Source organism: Manis javanica, chromosome 4 (assembly GCF_040802235.1).
Source record: "Manis javanica isolate MJ-LG chromosome 4, MJ_LKY, whole genome shotgun sequence".
NCBI lineage: Eukaryota > Metazoa > Chordata > Mammalia > Pholidota > Manidae > Manis > Manis javanica.
In genome coordinates this window covers 111169805-111186673 of record NC_133159.1, presented here as the reverse complement: position 1 = coordinate 111186673, position 16869 = coordinate 111169805, and positions in this window count along the sequence as shown.

Below are 16869 nucleotides of genomic sequence, written 5' to 3'. Positions count from 1 at the left end.
AATTCTCAGTCCTAATGTTTCCCACATTTCTGCCATGTCTGTCCTGATACCTGCTCTGGCTCTTCAAATTGTGTTTTCGACTTTTGGTATGCCTTGTAATTTTTTCTTAATACCCAGGCATGATGTACTGGGAAAAAGGAACTGCTGTAATTTGGCCTTTAGCAATGTAGTGGTGACGTGTGGTGGGAGGGGAAGCATCAATTGTCCTATCATGAGGTCTCAGTTGTTCAGTGAGCCTGTTTCTCTGGGCTGTGAACTTTACAAGTGTTTTTCAGTTTTTCCCCCCTCTTCGGGTAGGACAGGAGGGCTAGAGTGTGCTGCAGATGGGTATTTCCCTTCCCCCTGTTTGCTTAGGCTCTGATATTGCCCCAGCAGGTTAGGCTCTGGTAAACTAGTGCCCCTGAGGGCAGACCTTGTTAAGACAAACAGAGAGCTCCAACATTAACTGTGAGAACCAGGTAGAGCTCCTGCGAGTAAACCTCACAGAAGCATGGGGGCCACTACGATGGAATTCCTGGGGTTGTTCCCTCCAAGACCCGTCGTGCTGAGCTTTCAGCAGGTCATCAGGTGCCAGTTCAGGTCTCCCTGCCCTGGCTTGGGCCCTCAGCAGTTTCTGCTCTGGTAAGCACGGTTCTCTGTATCCTCCTGTCCCTCCCATCCCGGGGCAATGCTTTGCCCTGTATCCTCTCTCTTATTGATCCAAGAACTGCTGTTGACACTAGTCTGTTCAGCTTTTTACTTGTTAGGATACTGTGGCAATTTCCAAGTTCCTTACATATAGAACCACAAACTGCAAATTCCCCCAATATTTTTTAGTTCAGTAAAGATTAATTGGGTGCAATTTGGGTATCAAAGGCATTTATCAAGCAGGTGAACTCATAGGATTGAAATATGGTGTTTCTTCCTCCAGTCTTCTTCACCTACACATTGGGGTGAGGAGAGGGGGGGGCCTGGTTCTCTTCCTTTCTTTCTTTTGTTAATAATTAATATTCAGTAAAATATGCAGATCTTAATTGTTCACTTTGATGAGCTTTCGTATATATATATATATATATATATATATATATATATATATATATATATATATATATATATAAAATGTAGGTTTCTCAGTCTTGGCACTACTGACACTTGGACTGGGTAATTCTCTGCTGCAGGAATCTGTCCTGTTCATCCCTCCCCCAGTGGAATCCCCCTAGTCATGACAATCAGAAGCTGCCTCCAAGTTTTGTCAAACATTCCCCAAGGATCAAAATCATCCTTGGTTAACACCCACTGATAAACAGCAATGTAACTACCATCCAAAAAGAAGATATATCCATTCCTGCAGAAGGTTCCCTTTGGGACCTTTTGTTAATCCTGCCTTCTCCCCCAAACCACTGTCGCTGATTTCTGTCATTATAAGTTCATTTTGGCTGTATAGTTGACCTTGAACAACGTAGACTTGAACTGCACAAGTCCGCTTCTATGCAGGTTTTTTACAATAAACGTTGGAAAATTCTTTGGAGATTGCAACAATTTAAAAAAATGTTTTCTTTTTTCTAGCTTACTTCATGGTAAGAATACAGTATATAATACAAATTAACATACAAATTATGTGTTAATCAGTTGTTTATGTTTCAGTAAGGCTTCTAGTCAATAGTAGGGTGTTAAGTTTTTGGGGAATCAAAAAGTTATACATGGATTTCAACTGTGGGGGTGTCAGGACACAACCCCCATGTTGCTCAAGGATTAATTGTATTTGGACTTTGCATAAATTGAATCATTCAGTGTGTACAATTTTTGTCCAGTTTCTTTCACTTAACATAATATTTGTATAATTTATACATGATGTTGCATTTATCAGTGATTTGTTCTTTTTTATTACAGAATAGTGTTACATTTTATGAATATGCCACAATTTGTTAATACATTCTGTGTTGATGGACACTTAGGTTGTTCCAGCTTGGGACTATTTTGAATAAGGCTGCTGTAAATAGTCTGATAAGGTCTTTTTGTGCATATATTTTCATTTCTCTCAGTAAATATCTAGGAATGGAATTTCTGGGTTGTAGGGTACCTGTATATTTAATTTTTAATAAACCTCCAAACACTTCTGCAAAGTGGCTGTGCCATTTTACACAACTAGCAACGAGGTAGAGAAGTGCACTTATGCCATATCATCAACAATGACAGTTGGTGTTGTCACTCTTTTTAATTCTAACTATTCTGATGGGTATCTAATTTAGATTATCCTTTGCAGTTACCTGTTGACCAAGGATATTGAGCACCTTTTCAGGTACTTTTTGCTTATTTATCTTCTATTTTGAAGAACCCAAGTCTTCTATTGTTATTTCTAGGAGTCCCCATATTCCCTTTCATATCCTCTAAAAAATTTAAAGGAATCTGCCACTGAGAAATGTCAGGGACTGAAAAACCTTTTGTCATCTGAATAAATTTGGCCTAAATTATAAAAACTGTGAAACATACCTTTCTGTTTTTGTTTTCTTTTCTGTTTCCAAACTTACTGTTAGGCTAGAGAGTATTTTCCATCAGTGAGGTCAGAAATACTCCTGGTTAGGCAGAGACATATACAAACTACTTTTATTTTCTTTGGGGAGGTTTCCAGTTCCTGCATCCTCCACACAGCGGCTGGCCCTTCCTCATCCTTCTGCCACTCGACAAACAAATTAACATCAGGGACCTGTCCCCACACAGGTAGCGTGTGAGGCACCTTCAGAATTCCATATCCAAGGGAGTTCTTGGTGAGTTATTTTCTGGAAGCATTTTTCTTTTACTCAAACAGCAACAACTTTACCCAGTCAAAAAAATTGTTTTCTATCAACAAAGATTCCTTCTTCCATCTAAGTTCTGGTAACAGAACATAGCCATTTCCTTTCACTTTCAGTGGAAAGGGGTCTCTGGGGTTTTCTTTGTTCTTAGTTTCTGTCCAACAAAAAAATTTGTTGCTAAGATGGTATTTTTCTAGCCTGTCCTCTTGAGCTAACCAGACAAAAAGATTCCTCTCTGAAACTGAGTAATTCAGCATCTGGCTTCTGAAAGGATACAAGGGCCCTGGAAGCAGGGTGTTTTCTCGCTGCACTTTGAAAAGGGATTTGGTGGCCCCCGGAAGGGGCATGGCTTGTGTGTGTGTGCACGTGGAGTGACATGTCCAGGGTACGTCGTGATCTCTAAGCACCGTTTCCCCCTAAAGGAACCAGGTCTTTGGGAAAATGGCTGATTCCATGTCTAGGATAAGAAACGTGTAAGATGAGGCAGAGTCCTGTCCTAACTGAAGACAGAAAACAAATGAACAAACACAAACCGTTGCAAACTCCTAGGATCACAGCAGCAGGGCTTAGACTCCAAGTCGAAGAAGTCCAGTGACAAAGACGGGACAACTTGAGCATCAATAAAAGTAATGACTGCATTAGATTAAAGCATGTCAGATATATTATGAATCTATGAGTTTATAATAACACTAAAAACAGAAACAAAAAGAGTCACCATATTCTAGTCTGCAGAAACCTGACAGGGCAAAAGATCTGATTTCTTCAAAAAATAAAAAGCAAAGGGGAAAAAAGGAGAGACGAGGACCCCCTTTTTGAGCCCACTTATTTCTCACACCCTAGAAAGATGAAGACCTCAAAGAAATTTTTTACCCCCAAATCAGTAAAAAACAGAAAACATTTTTCAAAAATGTTTATAAGCCTTATCTTTAAGTATATGCCAAATGGAATAGTTCTGAGAGCACAGCAGACTTAATGGAATACTTGTTTATATTCATAGCATGTTGGCAATTTAATTGTGCTAAAAACACCTAAAACAATACATGAGTTTCAAAAATTTCTCTACTCTCTGCCAAAACATAGTGTATTTTTTCTCATGGCCTTATGACTTGGACAAGTTGTGCTACTTACTCTCATCTCATCAAAATTTATCTTTCTGTCACCTCTCAAAACGCCTCTAATCCTGAGGAAATTATTTCTTATCTCGCTATAAAGAACCCTAGATATGTAATGTTAATTTTGCAGCTTAACAACCATGAATTTCAGGAATGTGGGGAGGGCTTTTGACTAAACTTTCTTGGACCCCCGTGTGGGCAGCGTTTGCCTGTTTGGGGCTGGTCACAAGCGCTGCAGAGCCTGGCACAGCCCTAGACCGACCCGGGGAGGGGGAAGCCCCTGTTCATAGATGACAAGACTAAGGCATGAAGGCCGGGCCACCTGAGTATGTGGCCTCTGGAAAACACATATATTCTTTCTCCCTTAGCTGTCCCCTTCAGCCACATTTTCTCTTACAGCTGTCTATATATTATGCCAGCTCTGACTTGCATTGAAGTATGCAAATTATTCAGTTATAGCAACTCATAGAACTTGCATTTCTGTGGAAAGAAGGCAAGACCCAGGTCTCATTCTGAGTTAGAGGCTAGCATTTTATGACAGTGAGCTTATTTTAAAGTATTTCCTAACAAAACAGTTGAGTTTTGATCATTTCCAAATACTTGATGCCTCAATAGCCAGAAAAGTCCATTCCAAATTGTAATACACTAATGATTAAGTGGTTATGGTCGTATTTATATCTATTCATTCATTCCAACTGTTTTACAGAGTGTCTTGGTGAATAATCGGTCAGATTCTTCTTTCTGGTTAGTGTTGTGATATAAGTTGGGTATATTTGGTAAGGGCCTAATTATTGTAAATTCAGTCAAATAATTTCATGTAGTAAAGTGTAATCAGTGATCTCAGATTCAGAGCTGAATTTCTAAAGGAGTAGATTGCGTCAGTAACCAAGGATGTGCTGGTTGATCTCTAGGAGTGCTACCTGTTACACCCCTTTTGGAGACCCCCATCATAAAGTTATATGAGGCCTCTGGGCTACAAGTAATTTTTCATGGAGCAGGTGATATTTTACATTAAGCCATCTCCATTCTTATATTTGCAACATTATAGGTTTTGCAGTGTTTACTTCAGATGCTATGTCTGCAATTTTAGTACCTGTCACCGGTAGATGTTATTGTTACTTAGGTAGTATAAACAAAATAAAGCCTTATTTAATTAAGCCTTGGATATTTTATATATACAATCAGCCATTTGTGCTTCCTCCTTTAAAAATAATTAAACAACAATTCATGTATGAACAGCAGAGGAAAAGATGCATCTGTAGCAATATCTAAAATACACAAAACATTTAGGTATTGTAATAATAAAAAAATAATAACAAGTTTTTCCACTTATTGAGGGCCTCGTCTGTTCCAAGGTTTGCCAAGCCATTTATGTCCCTTATCATACTGAGCCCTCCCAGAAGCAGCTGAGGCTCTAAGTGGTCGTTCGGCTCACAGGCGTTGAGGGGATTCAGTCTCAGCTTCCCTTCAGTCCGGAACCTGGATCTCTACTTTCCCATAGCCTCTAATGTGTGCCTTCTCGTGCTAATCTATTTTTACTTCTCTCTGTTTAATAGGCTCTGTCTCCAACTTTCCGGTCTTCCCATACCAAGGAGAGTTCCCCTTTCTGCACCTTTCTGGTACCGACCTGATTCTCCTAGATCCTCCTGGAGCTTAGATGTTGGGTGTAAAACTTTCCACTTTGAACCTTGATTACTACATGCCTTTCTCTAGTCCCATAAGCCATTCTTGGAGAAGCGCCATGAGCAGATGTGCATAAAAGAGCCACCCCACTCCCCTTTGCTTTCCATGTGGCTTAAAGTAAAAAGGCTGAGGCTCGTGGTTAAAACACCACATGGCATTGTTTTCTGTCAGTGCATTTACTTTTATTTCATTTTGTAGTTCTAAAATCCTCATGTGCCATTCTCTACCCCTCCTTTAAAATGATTTAGAGTTTTATGATCCCTGTTTATTTCCAACAACTCCAAATAACAGGCTTAAGAAATACATGGTGTTTATTTTAAAATGGATATATTTGCATGTTTTCCTTTTTAAAGATTTGTATGTTTTTAAATATTGTATTTTCAAAGTCAAGCCTAAGTAGCAAATGGCTAAAGAAAATAAGAAATGGTCCCTTTCTTGCCTGTCCTTAACTGTTATTTGATTATTCCAAGTTATAATCTTTTTTACTGAACTGACTAAACTATGCCAGTATAACTCTATAACTCATCCTCCTTTAACTTAGAGACAAAAATTCCTTCCTGAGATTTCATGCTCATTTCTCATCTATCTGTAGGCTCTCCTCGCTTGCCAGAGCCTTCTCATCTCTTCTTCGAAGAATAATTCTCTTCAAAGAATTTCTCTTTACAAGAGGGGCTTTAATTTGAATTTTCCCTTCTTTCTCTTCCTTACTTCTAATCCAAAAGAAGTAGTCTACTTTCTTCTTAAAAAACAGAGTGCCTGCATCATTCCAACTGCTGCTAAATCTGACTTAAAATTGGAAATTATGGATTCTTTCTTCAACTGTAGTTACTACAGCTATTATCTCTTACATAATTAGACAGAAGGAGCTTTTAGAATGGAAGGAATACTAAGCTTGGAAATGAAGACTGATTGCAAAACCCAGCCCTGTTACTAGCTTACTGTGAACAAAAGTTGCTTAACTTCTCTGAACTTTGGTTCCTCATTTATAATTTGGAGATGGTTAAATTAGATATTTAATTCAAGTAGATTTGTAAGGATTTTTAGATGAGACCATGACTTGCACTTAATTTCTTCACTGCATGAAAATCGTATTAGCATTTACTAAAAAGCTTATACAAACTATTAAACAACCTGTTGGCAGGTAAGAAAAAGGACGTGAGTTCACAATTAACCAATTCATAAGAAAAGTAATTATTAAACATTTGGAAGAATGTTCAAACCCATAGCAATTAAATAAATTAAAAAGGCACTGAGATGTCATTTTCCTTTTATTAGTACTAATTACAAAAAAAAACAATGCTGGTGGCATTGCAAATTGGTAAAACTCATTGAAAAAAGTATGCATCAATTTATAGTAATATTCATACTTCTCAATTTAGCAATCCCATTTCTGGGATTCTATCTTAAGGGAATATTTGGACATATGGAAGAAAATCTATAAACATTACCATAATTATTTCATTATTGCTTATGATGTTACCAAACCTGAGAACAATTTAGGTTTGTAATGGATTAAGTTATGATGGACTATTTTGCAGCTATTAAAATAAGAATAAAAACTTCCTGAGCAGCACGTAAAAATGTTTATGGTATTAAAAATATGCACATATGATAATTAGCCTGAAAAAATTCATCTTAAATCTATATGGAAATAGACCTTCATGATAATTATGTTAGGGCATTATAGCATATGTTTCCTTTTGCTTTTTTGCTGTTTCCTCAAATCGTTTGTAAGGCAATGTTCTTTTAAAATTAAAATTTGGCTTTTAGTCTAATGTGTTCAGTCTGAAAAAGAATTTATTTGAGTGCCTATTATGTGTCTGGAAAATTTTCTGTAGCATTTTTGGTCTTTAAAAATGCCAGAATCTTTCCTCATTATTTACTCCAGGGCAATGAAAAAGCAAAAAAGTGTGCTTAGTGGGCTATTTTAAATAAGTCCTTCATATATAGACTAAGCTTTAAGGTGATACTGTGTGTAACCTGAGTGTTTAGTGCTATACTGTCAGCACACGCATTTAAAATATAACGGTGTTCTGTCTCACTATAACCATCTGCTTAAAGACTCATGCCAAACTTAAATTACTGGCTTACTCAGGTCATTTCATGGAGGAAAACAGGATCTTAGTGATGCATTGACCAGAACATCGATGTGAGTAAGTGTGAATAATGCATCTCAAAGTTACATGTAGAGGTAACTAGGTTGAAGTAAGCTAGTCAAGATCATTTGCCAAGTATTGTAGCATTACTTTTAGTTGAATTTTTTTATTGAAATAGGTGTAATTCACTTGTGGTTGTAAGAAATAATCTAAAGTACATTTTTCCCGGTTTCCCGCAGTGGTAACGCTTTACAGAGCATCCTACCGCAGGCAGGGCCGGTGGTGCCTGCGGCCCAGCTCCGCTCACCATACTCAGCCTTCCCCAGTTTTGCCTCTGCTCATTCGCGCATGTGTGCTCGCATGTATGGCGCTCCCGCTCTATCACCTGTGTCTGTCTGTCCATCACCACAGTCACAATGCTGCAGAGGTCCATCGACACAAGGGTCCCTCCTGTTGCCCTTTTATAATCACACCTTCCACTCCTTCTCCCAACCCCAGCAACCACTTGTACTCTGTAAAATTTTGTTATTTCAAAAATGTTATATAAATGGAATTCTGTAGTATATATATATTTTGAAATTGGCTTTTTAAAACTCAGCATAATTCCCTGGACATTCTTCCAAGTTGTTGCTTGTATCAGTACTTCACTGTTGGTATTGTTGTTATTCCGTGGTGTAAATGTACCAGTTTGTCTGACCATCTGGACTGATTCCAGTTTATGATGGTGATGTAATGCTGCTGTAAACATTCATGTTCAGGTTTTTGTATGAACATAAAGTTTTGTTTCTCTGGGATAAATGTCCCAAACTAAAATTTCTATGTCATAGTAATTACATGTTCAGTTTTCAAAGAAGCTACTAAATATTGTTTTCTGGAATGTCTGTACCATTTTATAATGCCCCCATTGATGTACAGGAGATTTTGTTTCTTTGCCAGATTTTGTTTCTAGTGCTGTTGTGGTAGCCTTTACTTTGAAGTCAAATTTGAGACCTTTTTTGGTTCCAAAATTGTCCAAGACCACTTTAAAGGGCTCCTCCTCCACCCTTTCCCTAAAAAGTGTAGTACATCACCCTGTGCTATTCTTGCTACTTGACAGAATTTTGCCCTCCTGTCCCTGAATAGTTCTGGCCCCAGGAACACTCACTATAGCATCTCACTGCTCTCTAAGTGATGTGCTCATGGTTCCTTTCTACTGTGAACTAGTGGGGTCCACAGCTACAACCTCACAAGCTAGTCCCTCCTCCATCCTCGACACTGGGTCAGAAAGTGCTTGACCTGGCAGGTATCTCCCTTGGTTACATCTCTGTTAGAAGAATTAATATTTATAGCTAAAGCAGGAATTTAAAAATAATCACTGAAATAAATATGTTTAAATGATAGGAAACTTTCTTTTGCTATGAAAAACTATTTTGTTCCCCTTGTGGGTGTAGGTCCCCTTCTGGGACATCTCATTGTACTGATATTCCAAGTATATTGTCTTCAACAACCGTGCTTCTCAATGTGAAAAAATCTAGGTAAGAGTGAGCATGGCTTCTTTGAAATATTATTTATTACAATGGTTTTGCTGACAAATATTTCAGTTAAATAGTACTGTAGGAAAACACCCCCTCACTTCTGAAGAAAATGAAATAACTATTTCTGAATAACTTGTTTGGCCAGAGGCGTGCTGCCAGTGGAGGCAGCTCAGTGGAAACTGTCGAAACACCATCCTCCTCCCGAGCTGCAGTGGGGCCACGGTGCCCCTGGGCCAAGTCCCCTCTGTAGTAGTCCATGGGAATGAGAAATTAAAACGATGTTTGACTTATGAGCGATAGTGTCTTTATTGTAGTAGCATAGAGTATAGAATTATTTCGTTTAACAAATGTTTTGTGCTTGAGTCAATCATGTATTTTTATATAACACCTAGGGACTGTTGCCATATGAACATTCGCTCCCGTGGGTTTGCTATCATTCGCAGAGTTACTGGATTTGCTTTATGTAACTGGGAGCTTCTGTGGTGGCATCAGAATTGCTTATTCACTGGTGTTACAATAAATAGCAGCATCTAGTGCCAACAATACTTCCCACCACCACTTATTCTGAAAGAAGTGATGAGAGGCTTCTGTCTGGAACTTACTTGCTGTATTGAATAGGATCAAGGCCCAGTAAGTGTTTCATTGGTCTATATGTTCAGCCCCCTCTAGAGATGAAGAAACATCAGTCTTGTATTGCTTCTCGTATCTTTGATCTTATGTTCCATCCTTCCTGTTTGCTAGTAATTCATTTAGCAAGCCAGCGTCTTTTAGTGGGAAAAGTGTTTGCCGCTCTGTGCTATGCCAGGTTTTACTGCCTCTCTTTGCCAATGCAATATTCATAACTAGAGTAACAATTACCTCTTTCAGAGTACTGCCTCAGAAGTCTTCCTTTCATAACCCCAAAATAGGCTGTTTTCTCCCAGCGGGCATTAGGCATCCATCTTACACTTACCCCACCTTACTGGAATAGTCTCATTACTTGACTGTCCCCCTCTCATGTCGGCACCGTGAGGGCATGAGGGAATGCCTTCTCAGTGTGGTCCGTGCCTGGGACAGTCGCTGGCACACAGACAGTCCTTGTGATTGAATTAATTGAATGAATGAAGCCAGCCAGCCAGCCAGCTAGCCCAGAGAGGAGAATATCTATTTATCCAATTCAAAAAGTTGAATCTAGGTATCATCTGTGTGGGCTTGGTCAGTGTTGAATTACTAAACTAGTAAAAATCACTTAACCACAGTGTTATTTAAGACATCAAATATATTTGATAAGTGCTTGAAAAAGTCACTTTTATTATTTTTATATTTACATTTGTATTGTATATTTTATTTTTATAAATGAAGTTTGAGCTTAATAACTGGGTTTTACAATATAAAGTACAAATTCTCTTTTCCATGACATAAAAGCATTGTTTTAAGACATAACTTTGAACATTAGCCATACCAAGACAAAAATACAGATTGAAGGCATAGTTTCATATATTTACTTTTTTAAGTTCACAGTACTCTTTAAAAGGAACTTTTGTGTATGGCTATGCTTATTCTAAAGAGCCTTTTCTAAAACCCTCAATTATTATGCAACTAACATTTTCCAATACTTTACAGTTTTATCTGTCTTGTTTTGTACATCCCAAAGCATTGATGTCGCCTTTTCTTTTTCAAGTTAATTGTATCTTTTGCAGCCTGCCTTGACAGCACACCTTTTTATTGACTGAAATTCTAAATCTATGTTGAGGAATAGAATTTAAAAATAAAAATTTGTTAACTAAGATCAAAGAAAAATTTGAAATGTTTAACATAGTACACAAACGTATTGGAGCATAGTAAACCTAACATTTGGCCAGCTATTATATCAGCCTGGCCTGGTTTATTTTGATTTTCAAAGATTGTCTTCAGATGATGACTCAAAGCAGACACATTATTTTTAGACACTGTAACTCCCTCTCCCTCTTTCCATTCCCAAGTGACAGAATTCAGGTGACAGGACATGGAGAGCCACAGACCTTAGGGCCACTGTGAAAGAGCCGTCTTCCCTTGTTTTTCGTAATCACTTATGTTTTTGTAAGTATGTATTCCAGAAATGTAACCATGAAGCCTGAAGATGTAACTGTATTCATATACTCTGAAAAGATTTAAGACTTTTACTTTCAAGAATAAAACTAAAAAGATGACATATGGAGATTTTTCTCAGTATATGGAACAAAATAAAATTATACTCTCTTAAAATAAGTGGCAGTTTAGGGAAAGCAATGTTTCCTGTCATAGATCAAAGCTAGGGAACACAAAATCAGCATCTGAAATATGTTAATTCACTGTGTTTTATATAAAAAGAAGCAAAAATGCATTGTACAGTACCTGTTCCCAAGGATGATTGCAGTTTCTTGTTATTAAGTCCTACAAAATACAGAATGTACTTGGCAGGTGAAACTATAAAGACTAGAGATGAAGAAAAGACATTATTATCTCAAACATTAAAGTTTTTCCTTTTTGATGGGAGGTTTAAATTAATTTACAGATATCCTTTTTTCTTTCTGAATGCACTATTTTGCATTATTTAAACAGCTTATAGTTTTCTCCATCTTGAGTTCATATTCACAGGCATGCGAAAGAAAACAAATCTTTGGTATTTGAGGCAGTAATGAAGAGTAGAAGTCCCTAAACTCTGCATTTTATCTCATTCATCTGTAAACTTACAGTGGAAAAGCATTTCTTGGGAGTCAGATTTCTTCCTAAACCCATCTTTATCACTTAATTCTCTGTATCCTGAGCAAGTCACTTAAATTTTCCTGAGCTTCTGGTTTTTGTAAAACAAAGTTTCAAATGCCTCCTTTATCTAAGTCACAGGATGCGCTGAGGATGAAAGGAGTCAAAATAGGCTTGACATTTCACAAGTTTTGGGAGGTCCTGTTATATAATCCCATTTTGCACATGAGGAAAGGCTAAGGGGCTAACAAGGTTATTGAAGGTCACACAACTGGTAAATGAGAGTTCTAGTTCTCAGATGCAATGTCTATAATTTAAGTATTTTTCACATTTGGGAACTGATAATTCTTTCTTATGGGGCTGTCCTGTCCATGACAAGATGTTTAGCAACATCCCTGGCCTCCACCCCATAGATGCCAGTAGCATCCCCCAACTTACGACAACCAAAAATAACTCCATATGCTGCCAAATGTTGCCTGGTGGCAAAATCACCCCAGGTTGGATACCACTGGTCTATATTATTCCGAACCTTAAGTTATTAACCACTTTTGTGGTGACATTTATCAGTATTGTCATTATTCTGAATGGTTCCTGTTGGAATACTCCATAGCATAGAAGTTTTCAGAATTAAAAAGAGCTACCTGGTTTTGAACCATTGTCTTACTGTTTTCTGAGTATTAGCAGTCGCATTGTCTTCTTAGAAGATCCCTGCAAACTGGTCTTACAGAAGCAGAATATCCCTTAACAGGGTCACTATCTGGAGGTCAGACTTTGTGACCTTCCCCTGTAATTCTGTGATCATTCCCTAACAGGACCCACTGTTTTCTCAGGCTGGTATCTTCATGGGCTCCTAATACCTCTTATCAGCTTAGAGGCAAGAGGGAATAATGCATGTACTTTCAAAACCATTATCTCATTTAACCTTCACAGTAAGCCCTGGAGGTTTGTACCACTTTTCCATGTTTACATTTTGGTTAGGAACCTTGCCCTTTCTTCTTAGCCTGCTCTTTCAGCTTTGGTGTTCTAACTGCAGAACTGGATATAGAAAGTCAACAGGAAGTTGATGTGGAAACTCAGCAGGTGCCTGCTCCCAGGCACTGTATGAAGAGCATCGCATTCCGAATCACTCCACAGAAAGCAGGTGCTTTCTGCTCTGAGTGACTCTTGGTTTTTCACTTTCTTTTAACAGGATCCTTAAAGACCCACCTCCTCTGACTGCATTTGGGGACTTAAGAACCAACTGTCCAAGAGTAGAATGTTTTTACTTCTTTTGTTCACTCCCTCCCCCCTCCAAAAAAGCCAAGAATGAGCTTCCCCACCCTCCACACTTCCCCAGCTTCATCTCTGATCTACAGTCCACTCTTGTCCTGTATTGGCACAGTTCCCAATTCATCACCTCTGAACTAAAATTTTTTGAACATTTATGATTGACTCAATTATGTTAGTTTCTCTGCTGTCTGAAACTATTGTGAACTTAGATGCATTTGATGTGAGCCTCATTCAATAGCCTAAATAAAAATATTTTGTATGTAGACCTGTATGAAATTAAAATTTTTTAAACACAGTGTTTTAAGAGTAGTTGCTACTGACAAGCACAATAAATATAATTGACTGTGATTAAGATCATTGGCATGACCTGAGGAAAGGCTCGTGTGATCACCGATAGTGAGGAGGAATTGGAATTGCTCAGGAATCTTCAGGGATGGGAACTCTGCATATGGAAGGTTCAAACAGCAGTTCGAACCAATAGGAAAGAGGTCTAGATTACAGCAATACAACTTCAGTGCCAATTAAAACTTTTTTTTTCTTTAAAGTGCATGTAAATCATTTTAATTACTACTTGGTTCATTTAAAAGGGACCAATTGGCTTCTACTGTAAAGTGTCAATGTCGGACCCAAATAAGAGTCATTTCTTTTTAGGTCAGCATGCATCCTTATTGACCAGATTCACCTGATTCTGATTTGAAGTGTGTTCAGCCATTTCATCACTCTATAAAGAAAGCATCTTGGGTTTTTCGTCCTCTTCCAGGTGGCCTTTTTGAAGAAGTGACTGTTGAAGCTGAGGCGTTCCTCTCCCGGGCAGACAGCTCTGCAGCACAGAGCACAGCACAGGCCGGCGGTGGGCTCAGTGGGCAACAACTAGAGACAAGAGCCAGAGCTGCAGAATGGGAGGGTTGAATTGAAGTTTTGAGTTTTCTTGTTTGCATATTTTTCTCTAAGAGTTAACTTTAAATATTTGAAGAACCATGTCTGGGAAGAAAGTTGTGTAGTAGCAGGCCGAGATAAGTATAGAAGTTAGATAATATAGTTAGTTACAGTTAATATAGTTAAGAAGTTAGTTGCTATAGTCTGTTTCCCACAGAGAGGAATATTCACATTTGTGCTGTGTCAGCACCACTGGGAAGCATATTAGCTGGTGGAGACCCATCTGTCCTATGTGGAATGCAGTGAGGGACTTACCTGATGAAACTAAGTGCTAACTGCTGATAGTCCAAGGAAATAAACATACAAACAACTTCTCAGGTTCATTTAAATCAAATTTTTAAAAAAGTACAGAATTTCGTATTCCTTATTCAAAAATGCTCAGTAAATAAATGTTTGTTGAATGAGTGATTATCACATTAAAGGTTTTTGCATCTATGTGTCCCTTTTGTTCTGTATTTCCTTTACCAAATACTGCTACAAATCAATAAGTATGCCTCCTGGCATCCTGTTACAGTTGCCTTAATCCCTGTGTATGAGAGCAGAAGGTGAAGAAACCATTGAATGAGAATGATAAAGCTAGAGGGAATCCCGTGGAGCCCCGGACCAGCTCCTCGTTATGCAGAGGTTTGGGACTGGCCTGTGGGCACACAGCTCAGAGCCCAGCTTGGGATGCAGACAGGCTGATCCTCCTGTCCTGTTCTGCATAAGAACAACAGTGTGAATTTGCACCTACACCTGCTGTTTTGCAAACCTATTGATGGTATCCTGGCCTACAGATCACCTAATAACTCTTCCCTCAAGGAAACCCAAGTTTTGTGACCCCTAATTTCCTAACACTCTTATTGCAGGTGTCAGTTGGCATTGTGATTGATGATCTTTTTTTTCATGGTTTCCTTTTCCTGGTAAGTGTAACCAAAACACGTGTCCTGCCAGCAAAGCAGTGGTGAAGGACTCTAGCTCTGTAACTGGTGACTGACATAGGAATAAAGCCCACTGTTTGATCCTGCAGAGTCCCTTTATTAAGCACAGTTTGAAACACTAAACCTCTTAGTGATATGACCAAGACTCACAGCCATAGAGAATTAGCAAGGCTTCTCTTAAGCTGCTAAACTCCCAAACACCGTGCCCACTTGTCATGCTTTAGATTGCTGTGTGTTAGTTTTGAGTAGGATTTCTCAACCTCAGCACTATTCTCATTTTGGGTTGGATAATTATTTCTTGTAGGAGACTGTCCTGTGGTATAGGGAAGAAAAATCTTTTTCCATCTTCCCTTCTAGGTTCAATGGCAGGGGCTTATAAATCAAATGGAGAAAAAAGACAAATTAACAAGAGGGAAAAATAGTTTAATGACATACATCCACACAGGAGTTTCACAAAGAAATGAGGCTCAAGGAGGTGGTCAGATGATTGAGATTTATATACCATCTTAGGCTAAAGAAAGAAAGGGAGTTTGGGCTTCTGGGCAGGGAGAAGAATTATGAGAAAGGAGGGAAGGAAATATATAGTAGATAAGTGTCTGGTTATGCAAAGAAGAGTTTCTCAGATGGCAAGAACTGTCTCCTGGAACAGCTCTCTCCCTACTACAGAGACATCTTTACAAAAGGAAATGTCCTTATGAATGTAAATTTCCTTTACAAAACAGGATTTATACTTTATTTTCAGGCAGTTAAGGGGTGGTAAAGAGCTTTCCTGCCTCTGCTGGTTCTCAATTGTCTTTAGCTCCAAATAATCCTTATGCCAAAAGGGCACATTTTGGGGTGACAGATTCTGGTTCAGTGTAGCATAGTGGAGGGTGTTTGGCAGCATCCCTGGCCCCTACCCAACAGCAACCAGTAGTCTCCTCCCCAAGTTGTGACAACTAAAATGTCTACGGACATTTCCCTGTTGGCCAAAATCAACCCCAGTAGAGAACCACTGTTACAGAGGATATAAGCCTGAGAAACAAGCTTTGGCAACTGTGTGCAGTTGTGTACTGCCAGTTCTCTTCCCCACTCTGTCAGGTAGGCACTACTAGTGTGCCCTTCTACAGACAACGGCAAAAGCAAGACAAGAGAGCCACTTGGGCGGTTTGCCTCGGTGGACGGAGGGTCTGCAGGAAGCCTGTGGGAGATGGAGTCCCAATAGAGATATAATGACGCATGTCTTAATAATAACTGGGCATGAGGCAAGAAAAACATGATACAGGGTTTGAAAATAATTTAAGGAAAGAAATAGGAAAATAAAAAAGGCAAGTAGAAACCCCAGAAATAGTAATCCACATGACAGTCAAAATACATGTAATAACAGGTACTATTTATTTTTAGCTGTACTCTGGGCCTTGTTCTATGTACTTCCATGTACTATCTCTCTTAATCCCCCAAAAAGCCTATGAGGGAACTCTTAATATTCTATTTTTATATAAGGATCATGATGAGCCACACAGGTTAGGTGAGTATTTCAGTTGCACCGTAAGATGCAGAGCTGGGTTTTGAGCCCACATATGCTCACTCCAAAGCCCAGGAACTTAATCGTTCCATGGAAGCTCTTGAATACTAATGATGGGATTAATACAGTCATAAAACAAACAAACAAGAGAGTCGGCATGGACCAGAAGCATAGTAAAACACCAAATGTCCAGGCCATTTTTTGTATCTCTCAGAACTGCTATAAATAAGTGGGTTCTGTGAACTTATTCACATGTGTTACAATTAGAGTAGATGGATCCTGTTGAAATCTTTTATTGGCCACCCATTTTGGCAACCAATCTCAAAGTTTGTTCATTTAACATGTATTTATTGAACACCTATGA